The sequence below is a fragment of the Nannospalax galili genome, unplaced genomic scaffold (genome assembly GCF_000622305.1).
Source record: "Nannospalax galili isolate Female #2095 unplaced genomic scaffold, S.galili_v1.0 scaffold801, whole genome shotgun sequence".
In the NCBI taxonomy this organism is placed as follows: Eukaryota; Metazoa; Chordata; class Mammalia; order Rodentia; family Spalacidae; genus Nannospalax; species Nannospalax galili.
The window spans coordinates 1,210,494-1,222,256 of record NW_008345222.1 but is presented as its reverse complement, the minus strand read 5'-3'; positions in this window follow the sequence as shown (position 1 = coordinate 1,222,256).

Genomic DNA, 11,763 nt, shown 5'->3' with positions numbered 1-11,763 from the left:
TTCCGTCCAATCTGGGGTTTCTTTCCTACCTCCCCCATCTATGCTGAATCTGTCTGGCTTAGGTGTGTGCATGCTGTCACAAGAGCTGTGGGCTCGTATGTGTAACTTCCCTGTTGTATCCAGGAAACAGTTTCCTTTTGTTCATTCACAAACTCTGGCTCTTACAGTCTGTCCACTGTCAGTCACATTCTGACTGAGGTAACTTAAAATCCCAAGGTAGTTTTAATTCAAATTTCCATGATGGGTAAAGATTTTAAACTTTAAAAAAAGATTTCTTGACCATTGGCATTTAATCTTTTGAGAACTCTGTTTAGCTTCTGCACAAATTTTTACTTGGGTTGTTTGGCTTTTTGTTTTAGATTTATTTATTTTTATTTTATGTTGTTTATGAGTGTTTTGCCTGCGTATATGTAAGTGCATTTGGGCATGCAATGCTTGTGGAGGTCAGAAGACAGTTTTGGATCCCTTGGAACTGGTGTGTGTGTGTGTGGTGTGTGTGTGGTGTGTGTGTGTGGTGTGTATGTGTGTGTTTAGTTCTTTGTATATTCTATCTATCACATTTTCCCATTCTGTAGCAGCCTCTTCACTGAATTGATGGTTTCCTTTGCTGTATAGAAAACTTTTAGTTTCATGAGGTCCCATTTATCAATTGTTGGTCTTAATGAATGCCTGTGCTACTGGAGTCCTGTTCAGAAATTTCTCTCCCGTGCCAACAAGTTCCAGTGTATTTCCTACTTTCTCCTCTATCAAATTTAGGGTCTCAGGTCTTATGTTGAGGTCCTTGATCCATTTGGAGTTGAGTTTTGTGCAAGGTGAGAGATAGGATCTTTCTTACATACATGTAGCTATCCAGTTTGATGAGCACCATTTGTTGAACATGCTCTTTTTTTCCTCTTTGCCAAAAATAATGTGGCTGTGTGTGGATTTAAATCTTGCTGCTCGTCTGTTCCCTTGATAGTTATGTCTGCTTTTATGCTAGCACCATACCTTTTTATTCTATAGTTCTGTGGTATAATTTGAAATCAGGTATGATGATGCTTCCAGCTCTTTTTTTATTGCTTAGGATTGTTTTAGCTATCTGAGGGGTGTGTGTGTGTGTGTGTGTGTGTGTGTGTGTGTGTGTGTGTATGTCTGTCCATATGAAATTTGATATTATTATTACAATTTCTGTGAAGAATTATGTTAGACTTTTAATTGGGATTGGGTTCAATATGCAGATTGCTTTTGGTGGAATGCCATTTTCTCAGTTTTAATGCTACCGATCCATGGGAATGGGAGTTCTTTCCATTTTCTGGTATCTTCAGTTTCCTCAGTTCTTTGATGAGAACTGAGAGTCACTAATCTGTGAGTATGTAACAGTAAGTCATTAGGAGTCTGTTTAACATAGTTAGCAGAATAAGAGTTGGAGGTCAGTGTCTTAAAATTTTGATTATGCAAGTCTTTCACTTCCGTGGTTAGATTTATTTCAAATTTTTTTCTTAAATTTAAGGCTACTGTGAATGGGATTGTTGCCCTAGTTTCTTTCCCACTGTGTTTGTTGCTGATATATAGGAAGGCTACTGATTTTTGTGTGCTAATTTTGTATGCTATTACTTTGCTGAATGTGTTTTCTATATGAGTTTTCTGATGGAGTCTTTAGGCTGCTTTATGTATAAAATCATATTATCTGTAAATAAGGACACTTGGACCTCCTCCTTTCCAAGTTATTCCCCTTTGTCCCCTTCACTTGCCTCACTGCTCTAACTAAACCTTCAAGCATTATATGGAACAAGAGTGCAGAGAGTGGACATCTTTTTCTCATTCTTGATTTTAGTGGAATGTTTAGGTTTTCCTTTGTTTAGTAAAATGTTAGCTCTGGGATTGTTATATATTGCTGTTATTATGTTGAGATATGCCCCCTTCTCCATGAATCTTATAATGATTGCACACTGGATTTTGTCAAAGGCCTTTTCTGTATCTAATGAGATGATCATGTAGTTTCTGTTCTTGGATCTGCTCACATATGAATTACATTTATTGATTTAATATGTTGAGTCACCTCTTCATCTCTGGTATGAAGCTGACTTGATCATTTTGAATAATCTTTTTGATGTGGTTTTAAGATTGTAAGATTGGCTTATAATATTCTTTTTGTTGGATATTTGTCTGGTTTGGGTATTTGGATAATATTGGCTTCATAGAAGTGATTTTAAAGAGTTCCTTCTTTTTCCACTCTATGCACTAGTTGAGGAGTACTGGTGTTCATTCTTGGACGGTCTGGTGGAACTCTTGCTACATCCTCTGGGCCTGCTTTTCTTCCTTGGGAGATTTCTAGTCATGAGTTCTATCTCATTGATTGTTACTGATCTACTGAATTGTTTACTGCATTTTGATCTAATATTAATAAGTCATACATGTCTAGGAAATCATCTATTTCTTTTAGATTTTCCAATTTAGTAAAATTTAGGTTTTAAAAGTTCGTTCTTATGACTTTCCTCAGTTTCCCTTTTCATTTCTGATTTTATAAATTTGGGTCTTCTCTCTTTTTTAAGTTAATTTGATCAAAAGTTTGCCAATCTTGTTAATCAGTTTAACAAACTCTTTGTTTCATTGATTTTTCATCTTTTTAAAAATTTTTTTTTTTTTTTTTTTTTTTTTTTTTTTCCATTTCAGCCCTGATTTTGATGCTCTCTTTGTGTCTCTTCCTTTTGGGTGTTGTTTTTTTCTAGTTTTTCCAAGGCCTTCAGGGGTACCAGTAAGTTATTAATATGATAATTATTCAGCTTTCGATGTAGGCACTTAGTGCTATAAAGTTTTCTATTAAGACTTCCTTTATTAACTCCCATAGATTTTGGTATGTTGTGTTTTCATTTTAATTCAATTCTAGGAATTTCCTTGCTTTCTCCCTTGACCCAGTTTTCATTCGGTAGTAAGTTGTTTAGCTTCCATGAGCTTGTGTGCTCTCCCCTATTTCTATTATAGTTATTGAGCCTTATTCCTTTGTGGTCAGATAAACTACAGGATGATATATCAGTTTTCCTAAACTTGTTGAGACTTACTTTGTGTCCTAATGTGTGGCCAAGTTTGGAGGAAGTTCCTTGGGCAGCTAAGAAGAAAGGGTATTCTCCAGTGTTTGGGTGCAATGTTCTCTAAGTGCCTGTGGTGCCCATTTGCTTTATGATATCATTTAATGCCTGAGTTTCTCTGTTTAGTTTTTGTCTGCATAACCTATCTAGTGGTGAGAGTAAGGTATTGAAGTCGCCCACTATCATTATGTTGAAGTCAGTCTATGATTTTAGAGCTAATAGTATTTCCTTTATGGAATTGGGTCCCCTTTGGTATATACATGTTTAATATTGTAATATCTTCTTGGTGAATTTTTCCCTTAATGAAATGTCCTTATACCTTCTATTTGTTTGGTTTGAAGTCTGTTTTGTCAGATGTTTGAGTAGCAATGCCTCCTTGTTCCTTAGTTCTATTTGCTTTTAATATACTTTCATCCATTCTTTTACCCTAAGATGCCGTCAATCACTGGTGGTGAGGTGTGTTTCTTGGAAGCAGTAAGAAGAGGGATCCTGTTTTCTAATTAAATCAGTTGGTCTTTGCCTTTTTTTTTCCTTTTTTAAAATGAATTTTTTGTGAGTCTCATACAATATATTTGATAATACTTAGATCTGTGCCCCTCTCTGTATCTACCCTCTTCTGGCCCCTAACCAACTTAATGAACTCTCTCTCTCTCTCTCTCTCTCTCTCTCTCTCTCTCTCGTTTGATTCATGTCCTCAAATGTCCTTCAGTATGCGTCAATCTGAGAGTCCCATCCCTGTAAGAGACTGTCTTTCCCCTTCCAAGCAGTCATTAATTGCCAAAAATTTCTTAGGTTGGGTTGGGATTTCTTACCAACTTCCCTAGATCTGTGCAAATGACCACCTGTCTGGAAGGCTGTTTCCTTATGGTCATCCATTCCATCGGGCTCTTACAATCTTTCTGCCTTCTTTTGTGATGCTTCCTGAGCCTTGGGAGACAGAGGTTTGATAGGTGTCCTAATCAGGGAAAAGCACTTTGTAGCCTCTTGTTCTCTGTACATTGACCAGTTGTGGGTTTCTGTGTTAATCGCCATCTGCTGCATAAGGAAACTTTTCTGGTGAGAGTTAAGAGACACATTCATTTTATGTGTAAAGGTTGCATTGACAATATATCACTTAGGGTGCTCACAGACACCTATTCTCTGTGTTTGACTAGTTTTGAAACCCTGTATTAGTCTCTATCTGTTGCAAAAAAGAAGATTCTTTGATGAGGGGTGAAAGGTACCCTTGTCTAAATATGAGGATGAGCTGGTGTCTTTTTATTGGGTAGCTGAGAACTTTAATATTGAGGGTTATTATTGACCAATGTTTAATTCATGTTATGTTCTTGTGGTGTATTCTTAGACCTATTTTGGCTTACTGTTCTGGAATTTTTATTTATTTTTTGTGCCCCCCTTTATTCCTTGTGTCTTTAATCTTATCTTCAGACAGAAATATTTCTTCTAGCATCCTCTGTAGAGCTGGCTTAGTTAACATAAATTCTTTAAATCTGTTTTTATCATGGAAAAGTTTTCTTTCTCCTTCAGTTACAACTGATAGATTTGCTGGATATAGTAGTCTTGGCTGGTATCTGTATTTTTTCATGATTTGTAGGACATTAATCCAAGCCCTTCTGGCTTTCATAGTCTCCACTGAAAAAATCAGTTGTTATTCTGATGGGTCTGCCTTCATACGTGACTTGGTCTTTCTTTCTCACTGCTTTCAATATCTTTTCTTTGTTCTGTCCATTTAGCATTTTGACTATTATATGACGTGGGGAGTTTCTTTTCTTATCCTGTCTATTTGGTGTTCTGTATGCCTCTTGCACCTTGATAGGTAGTTCTTTAGAGTTAGGCGATTTTCTTCTATGATTTTGTTGAAAATATTTTCTGTGCCTTTGATTGGGGTTTCTGCTCCTTTGTCTATACATATGATTCATAAGTTTGGTCTTTTAAATTTTGTTTATTATTTTTTTATGTGTATGAGTGTATTGCCTGCATGTATGTAAGTGTGTCCATATCATACAATGCCTGCGAAGGTCAGAAGAGGGTGTTAGATCCCCTGGAACTGGAGTTATGGATGATTGTTAGCTGCCATGTGGGTGCTGGGAACCAAATCCAGGTCCCCTGCAAGAGCAGCCAGTGCTATTAACCACTGAGCCACTTCTCCAGCCTCCAAGTTTGGTCTTTCCAAGATGGTCCAGAGAGCCTGTATGTTCTGTTCCTGGGTTATCGTTCCAGTCCACATTTTATTTTTATGTTATTTTTTATGTGTATGAGTATATTGCCTGCATACATGCAATGTGTACCCATGTATGCAAGTGTACCCATGTCATGCAATTGCCACAGAGGTCAGAAGTAGGTTTCATAATTCCCTGGAACTGGAGTTATAGATGGTTGTTAGCTACCATGTGAGTTCTGGGAACCAAATTCAGGTCCTCTGCAAGAGCAGCCAGTGCTCTTAACTTCTTCAGCCTCCAAATTTGGTCTTTCTAAGATGGTCCAGAGAGCTGTTCTGTTCCTGGACTATTTTAGATCTAACATTTTCTTTTAAAAATTTTATTGAATTTTTGCAATTTTCGTACAATATAATTTGATTGCATTTAGATACCCTCCCTTATCCTCACCTCCCCTTACTGCCCCCATCCAATTTAATGTGTATATATAATACATCCTATAGAATTTATTTTGTCTACAAATGTCCTTCAGTGTGGGTCCATCCACTAGAGCCTGGTTAACTTATCAAGAGTCCCATCCTTGTAAAAGGCTAGCTGTCTCTTATCCCCAACCCCAGCAGCCATCAATTGCCAAAAGTTGCTTAGGTTGAACTTGGATTTCTTACCCACGTCCCCATGTCTATGCTGGGATTTTTTTTTCAGGTTTGAGCTTACATGGGTCTTGTGCATGCTGTCACTATTATTGCAAGTTCATCTGTGTAACTGACTAGCTGTCTGGAAAAACTCTATTTCCTTACGGTCCTCCACCACTGCTGGCTTTTACAATCTTTCTGCCCCTCTTCTACAATGATCCCTAAGTCTTGGTTGGCAGAGATTTGATATAGGTGTCCTAATCGTGGATAAACACTCTGCAGTTTCTTCTCTGCATATTGATCAGTTGTGGTTTTCTGTGTTAATCCCCATCTGTGGCATAAGGAAACTTCTCTGGTGAGAGTTGGGAGAGGCCTTCATTTTATGTGTAGAGGTTGCATTCAAGATGTGTCACTTAGGGTTAAGTGTGTCGTAGACACTTCCTCTTTGTGTTTGACCAGTTATGGAAGTCTGTACTAGTCTCCAACTGCTGCAAAAAGCTTTTTTGATGAGTGGTGAAAGGTTCACTTGTCTGTAACATGAGGGTGCATATTTAGACTACAGTAAGGAATTATACTGGTCTAGGGATATGACAAAAGTAGGTTTTTCTCTACGATCTATGACCTCTTCAGTCATGTGTATTTGTGTACAGTATCACACATGAGTTCCCTTACATTGAGCGGGTCTTAATTCCAGTTAGACTTAATTCCAATTAGGTTAATTTCCCCCAAGATAAAAGTGCCAGTACTGCACCAATGGAAATAGTTTTCTGGGCCAGTCATTGGTGTTTAGTAGGTTTATTGCTGGGTAGGACCATTGATTGTTTTTCTCCCTTGGCAGCTTGCCTAGTGTCCTTTGATACCATGAGAGCTGGTCTTTACTCAGGAGGCTTCCAAGTCGTTCCAGCTCTGTTGCTCCAAGTCTTGTCTTAGAAGTATGTCCTGTCTTCAGCAATAGGGTCTTACCTTCAAGTTCTGGGACACAATCAAGGGCTGTGTCTTGGTAGTGTCTTGGACTACCCAGACCAACAACTCAAGGGAGGTTTCTTTTGCCTGTCACTGTGTTTTTTGTTATATAGCCATCAGCTATGTACATATACTTGTGCGTGTGTGTGTGTGTGTATGTGAGATATGTACATATATATGTGTATATATATTTTTCAGTAGGATTTTGAACTAATACATATTCCTCTGTTTTTTTCACATCATCTAAGCATTATTTATCTCCTCTCACTCTCCCTGTATAACCCTCCCAACTGTCTCCTCAGTTAAAGTACTCCTCTTTTCCTTATTTCCCCCTTGATAACACCTGTCTCCTACTATCCCCCATCTCTTGAGTTCCTTTTTTCCTTTTACTCCCATAGTTCCTTTCCATTTTCCTGGCTCCCAAGGTTACATCAGAATATTTACTCACATCTAAGAATTTGGAGCTAAGATCCACAAATGTTTTTCTGAGTCTGTGTTACTTCACTTAGTATAACAGCTTCTAATTCTATTCCTAACATTTTCTTTGACTGGGTAATTCATTTTGTATTCCTTGTCTTCAAGATCTGATCGTCTCTCTTCCACTTGATCTTATCTATTGGTGAGGCTTTCCTCTGAGCTTTGGTTGGACTTACTGCATTGTTTGAGTTTTTGTTTCAGTTTGACTTTTCTTTAGAGATTCTCTTTAATGAATTATAATTTCATATATTGAATTGTTTTGCTTATTTCATTCATTTGTTCTCATTTTAGCAGTTTTCTTTCAGTATTTTATTCGTATCCTCTTTGAGCTCCTTGAACACATTTATAATTGCTTTTTTGAACTCATTGTCTCATGCATCAAAAATTATACTAGGGATGCTAATTTCTGAAGAGGTCACATTATCTTAGTTATTTCTGTTGTTTGTGTTTTTGTGATGGGACCAAGGTATCTGGAGTTATGTGTTTTATAGTGTTTCTTGATATGGATATCTGATTTTTGCCTTTGTTGAGTGGGTATTTGGATATTTGGATTTTTATTTATTTATTTTTGGTGTTTTTGAGACAGGGTCTCCCTGTAGCCCCAGCTGTCCTGGAACTCACTATGTAGACTAGGCTGGCCTTGAACTCACAGAGGTCTTCCTGCCTCTGCCTCCTCTGCTGGGATTAAAGGTATGTGCCACCATGCCTGGCTGGGTATTTGGATCTTTATTTGCTATTACCCCACTTTGTCAGATTGTGGTCCAGCTGAGTGGTGCTTGGTGCTCTCTTGGGGCCATTCTGTGTTGATATGTGAATGGGGTATAAAAAGCAGTCTCATTCAGCAAGGGAAAGTTCAACTTCTGAGCCCGAGGTTCTAGGACAGATTCCATGTGATCCCGGAGCAGCAGAGTGGGAAGGGTGGCTGCTACTTGAGTGAGCAGGCAGATAGGTAGGGCAGTGTTGATTGGAGGAATGGGAGTGATTCCAATTCAGTGATAAGTAAGAAAATATGTAAAGGTCTGTCTGGGCTGATGCACAAGCTACACATCCAAGCTGTGCCTGGGAGTGTGGGGATGGTAGCAAGGCCAGGCAAAGTCCTGGAGAGCGAATGCTGGGATTTGAAAACTCACCACACTGGTGGGTGAACAGGGTTCATGACCAAATCTAGGCCTGGGAGATGAAATGATGGACAGGGAATTCTAAGATTAGGAAACTCACCAGTTTAGTGGGTGCATAGGGGTTTAGTTTTTTTGGTTTTGTTTTTGGTAGTTCTATGTCTTTATTTCCTTCTCATTTTTTTTGTGTATATTTGTAGATATTTGTGATATGTCCCACAAGTAATAAACATATGTTCTACTGATACTTAGACATAGTATATAGTCCTATGGCCCATAAGACTAGATGTTTCTTTATGGCTTTTATGGGGATTATGTATACCCAACTTCTTAACCTGTGAGTTTTGACCCCATGTGAGGTCTTATAACTGAATGTGGGGGTTAGGAAAAATGTGGCAACAGCAATAGATTGCTGAATGTGCAACAACCAAAAATTCAAAACCAAATGCGTAACAAATCTGAGGTGTTTCTGGCAGTGCTAGATCATGCTGCATCTTTACTGAAGTCTTGGGTCTGAGCATACAATGTGTGCACATTGCACTGCACACGCTATGGCATACAACAGAAGCACCTTGGCTCACATTTAAGACTATCACATATTATGACTTGCAGTGTTTTTATTTTACACACACATTCTGTGTTCTTACCTAAGCATAATAATTTATGTATAGAAGACAAAGGCTTTAATATTTTTCTACTCTCACTCTTTAGCATGTATCAAAGTAGAGCATCTTTGGATCGTATTGGGTTAGAATTTTGATTTTAAGACTTAAACATGGTTGTCTGAGTTGCTCACTTGAATTTTATAAAACAAATAATTAAACTGATTTTGGCTTGGATAAGGACAGAATTTCCAGTAATTTCTGACATGGCCCTAAATGTATTTGTGTCTTTTTTGTACTAAGTGCAAAATGGTATTTTCATCAATGCTGATTATAAAATCAAAATATTGATTGACTCTGAAAAATATTGAAGATGTTGTACATCCTACAGTGTCAAATATTTATCCAAGAATTTAATATTTTACATAAAACTAAATAAGCATACCTAGCTCATTAACATGTAAAATTGCTTTTGTCCTGAACTGAGAGCTGGAAATTTCCTTAGATCTGCCAGTAAACTTATCCCTGAGAATAGAGTTGCCAGAACCATCAGAAAAGGAAAGTATGCGTGCTGTTTTTATGCAAACCAATCCAACACAGAAAAAATGCAAGGCAACAACTAGAGAGAATAAAGGCCTGCACAGAGAAAAATGAGTCTTCCTGGAAAACTTCGGTCCCTGGCTCACCTCACTGACAGGACCAGTAGCCATCGTTCTATTAGCTTCCTGTTAAATCCTGGATAATAAACTTACAAGTTTATCAAAAACCAAATAGAGGCCATCAAACTCCCTGGTAATTGTCAAAAATATCTTAAAGTTCCTCTTAAATAGCATAAGGGATTATGTCAATGAAGAGGAGGGGATATTATAGAAATAGAAGCACATATCAGATGCTAAAAGCTTTTGCAATGTGATGGTAATTAAGAACTCTGGAACGGGGAAGTGAACAGGAATCTTCCCTGGTTATCCAGGATAGAAGTCGTTGTTTTCCAAAGCTATCACATTCCTGTAACCTTTACCCAGTATAGAAATCTTTGTTGCCCAGGGCTTTCATATTTCTGTTACCTTTGCATTTCTCTTACCTTTGCAGCCCTATGTTATCTTACTTAATTACATGTATATGCTATGTACCTTTGTTTGCATTCCTCACATGAGTATAAAAACCCTCCAAAACTTAAACAAGGGGTCTGACTCTTTTGATTCCTGGGTCAGTCCTGCTAGTGTCAAATTAAACTTCCTCTCCTCACCTGAAAAAAGTTGCTTTTGTCTTTAATACGTGGTCAAATTATATGTATGTCAAAGAATTGCTTCAAAATAAAATTGTTATGATTTATTATCAGTAAATGTTTGATTTGTGTACCTATTTTATATACCTATATATTTGGGATAGCAGAAAATTTCTTGGCTGAAAAGGTCATAAGTGGAAAAAATGTGGAAAAAAAAACCCTATGTGAACTGGTAACAACTTAACTTCCACTGTGTGCAAAGTTCTGTTCACATGCAGCCCTGCCCTTCATACTTTGTTACTGATTGATGTCAAACATTCCGTCTTTCTATATCATATACCCATTAATATGGATTTATGGTTATTTCTATTCCTTTTATGTGCATGACTGTTTTGCCTGCATATGTGTAAGTGTTCTCATGTATGCAATGCCCACAGAGACCAGAAGAGGGTACTGGAGCCCCTGGACAGTTGTGAACTACCATGTGGGTACTGGGAACCAAACCCAGGTCCTCTTCAAGAGCAGCCAGTGCTCTTAACCACCAAGCCATCTCTCTAGCTCCTCCCTTAGCCCTTAGAATGTACTTAAGGTAGTTGTTTTAGGGTCTTTCTGTAGTAAGTCATTGGGCATGTTTTACCTTATGAGCCATATTTTTGGTTTCTTTGTGGTGACGTTTTGGTGAAATTGGATAGTGGAAACATATCTCCCATCCCCATCTTTGCAGACTGGCACTATATGGCCTAGTCCTTTACCATGGTGAAGCTTGATGATGCCTCAGGTCCTTGTGAGTGTGAATCTTGCTTGAGTATGAATGTGGCTTTCTCAATTTCCCGATATATTCAGTAGCTTCTGAGTGTCTTAATTTCTAGGTGGCATGGGAGCCCCTAGCTTCTGTCCAGGACATAGATAGCCCCTCATATGTGTCTTCCATAATCTTTCACCCCAGGCACCTGTGGCCTATTGTGAGTCCTGCTACATACCTTAACAGTGCCTAAGACTGGTCCCTGCTTGAGACCTGCATCAAGGCAAACGGAGAGCAATTGTCCTGCTACATACCTTAACAGTGCCTAAGACTGGTCCCTGCTTGAGACCTGACCCATCAAGGCAAACGGAGAGCAATGTACAGGTAGCCTTGCAATGTGCCAGGATGTTGGGAGTGAGGTTTATAGGAAGGGAACTGGGATCAGGGTGCTACTTCTAGCCGAAGATAACAGCTGGCTAGGGAAGGGTTGGGCTTGAGCAAGTACAAATGCCAGAGGCCTTTTCCTACTGTTTTGAGGGTGGTTGTTCTTTAATTGGATGTTCACTTGGTTGTTGTAAACCTTTGACGGTTTTCCAGATCTGTATTAGTTCATCCCACTTCTTAGTCTTAGCTTGATGTTTCTGTGGAGAAGTGAGAGCTTGGAGCTTCCTAGTTTGCAGATTTGCTGTGGTCATGCCTGGCATAGGCAACACATTAGAAACATAAGGACATAACAGCATCACTGGCATGAATGTGGTAGACATGAAATCTAAGAAGGCCATGGAGGAG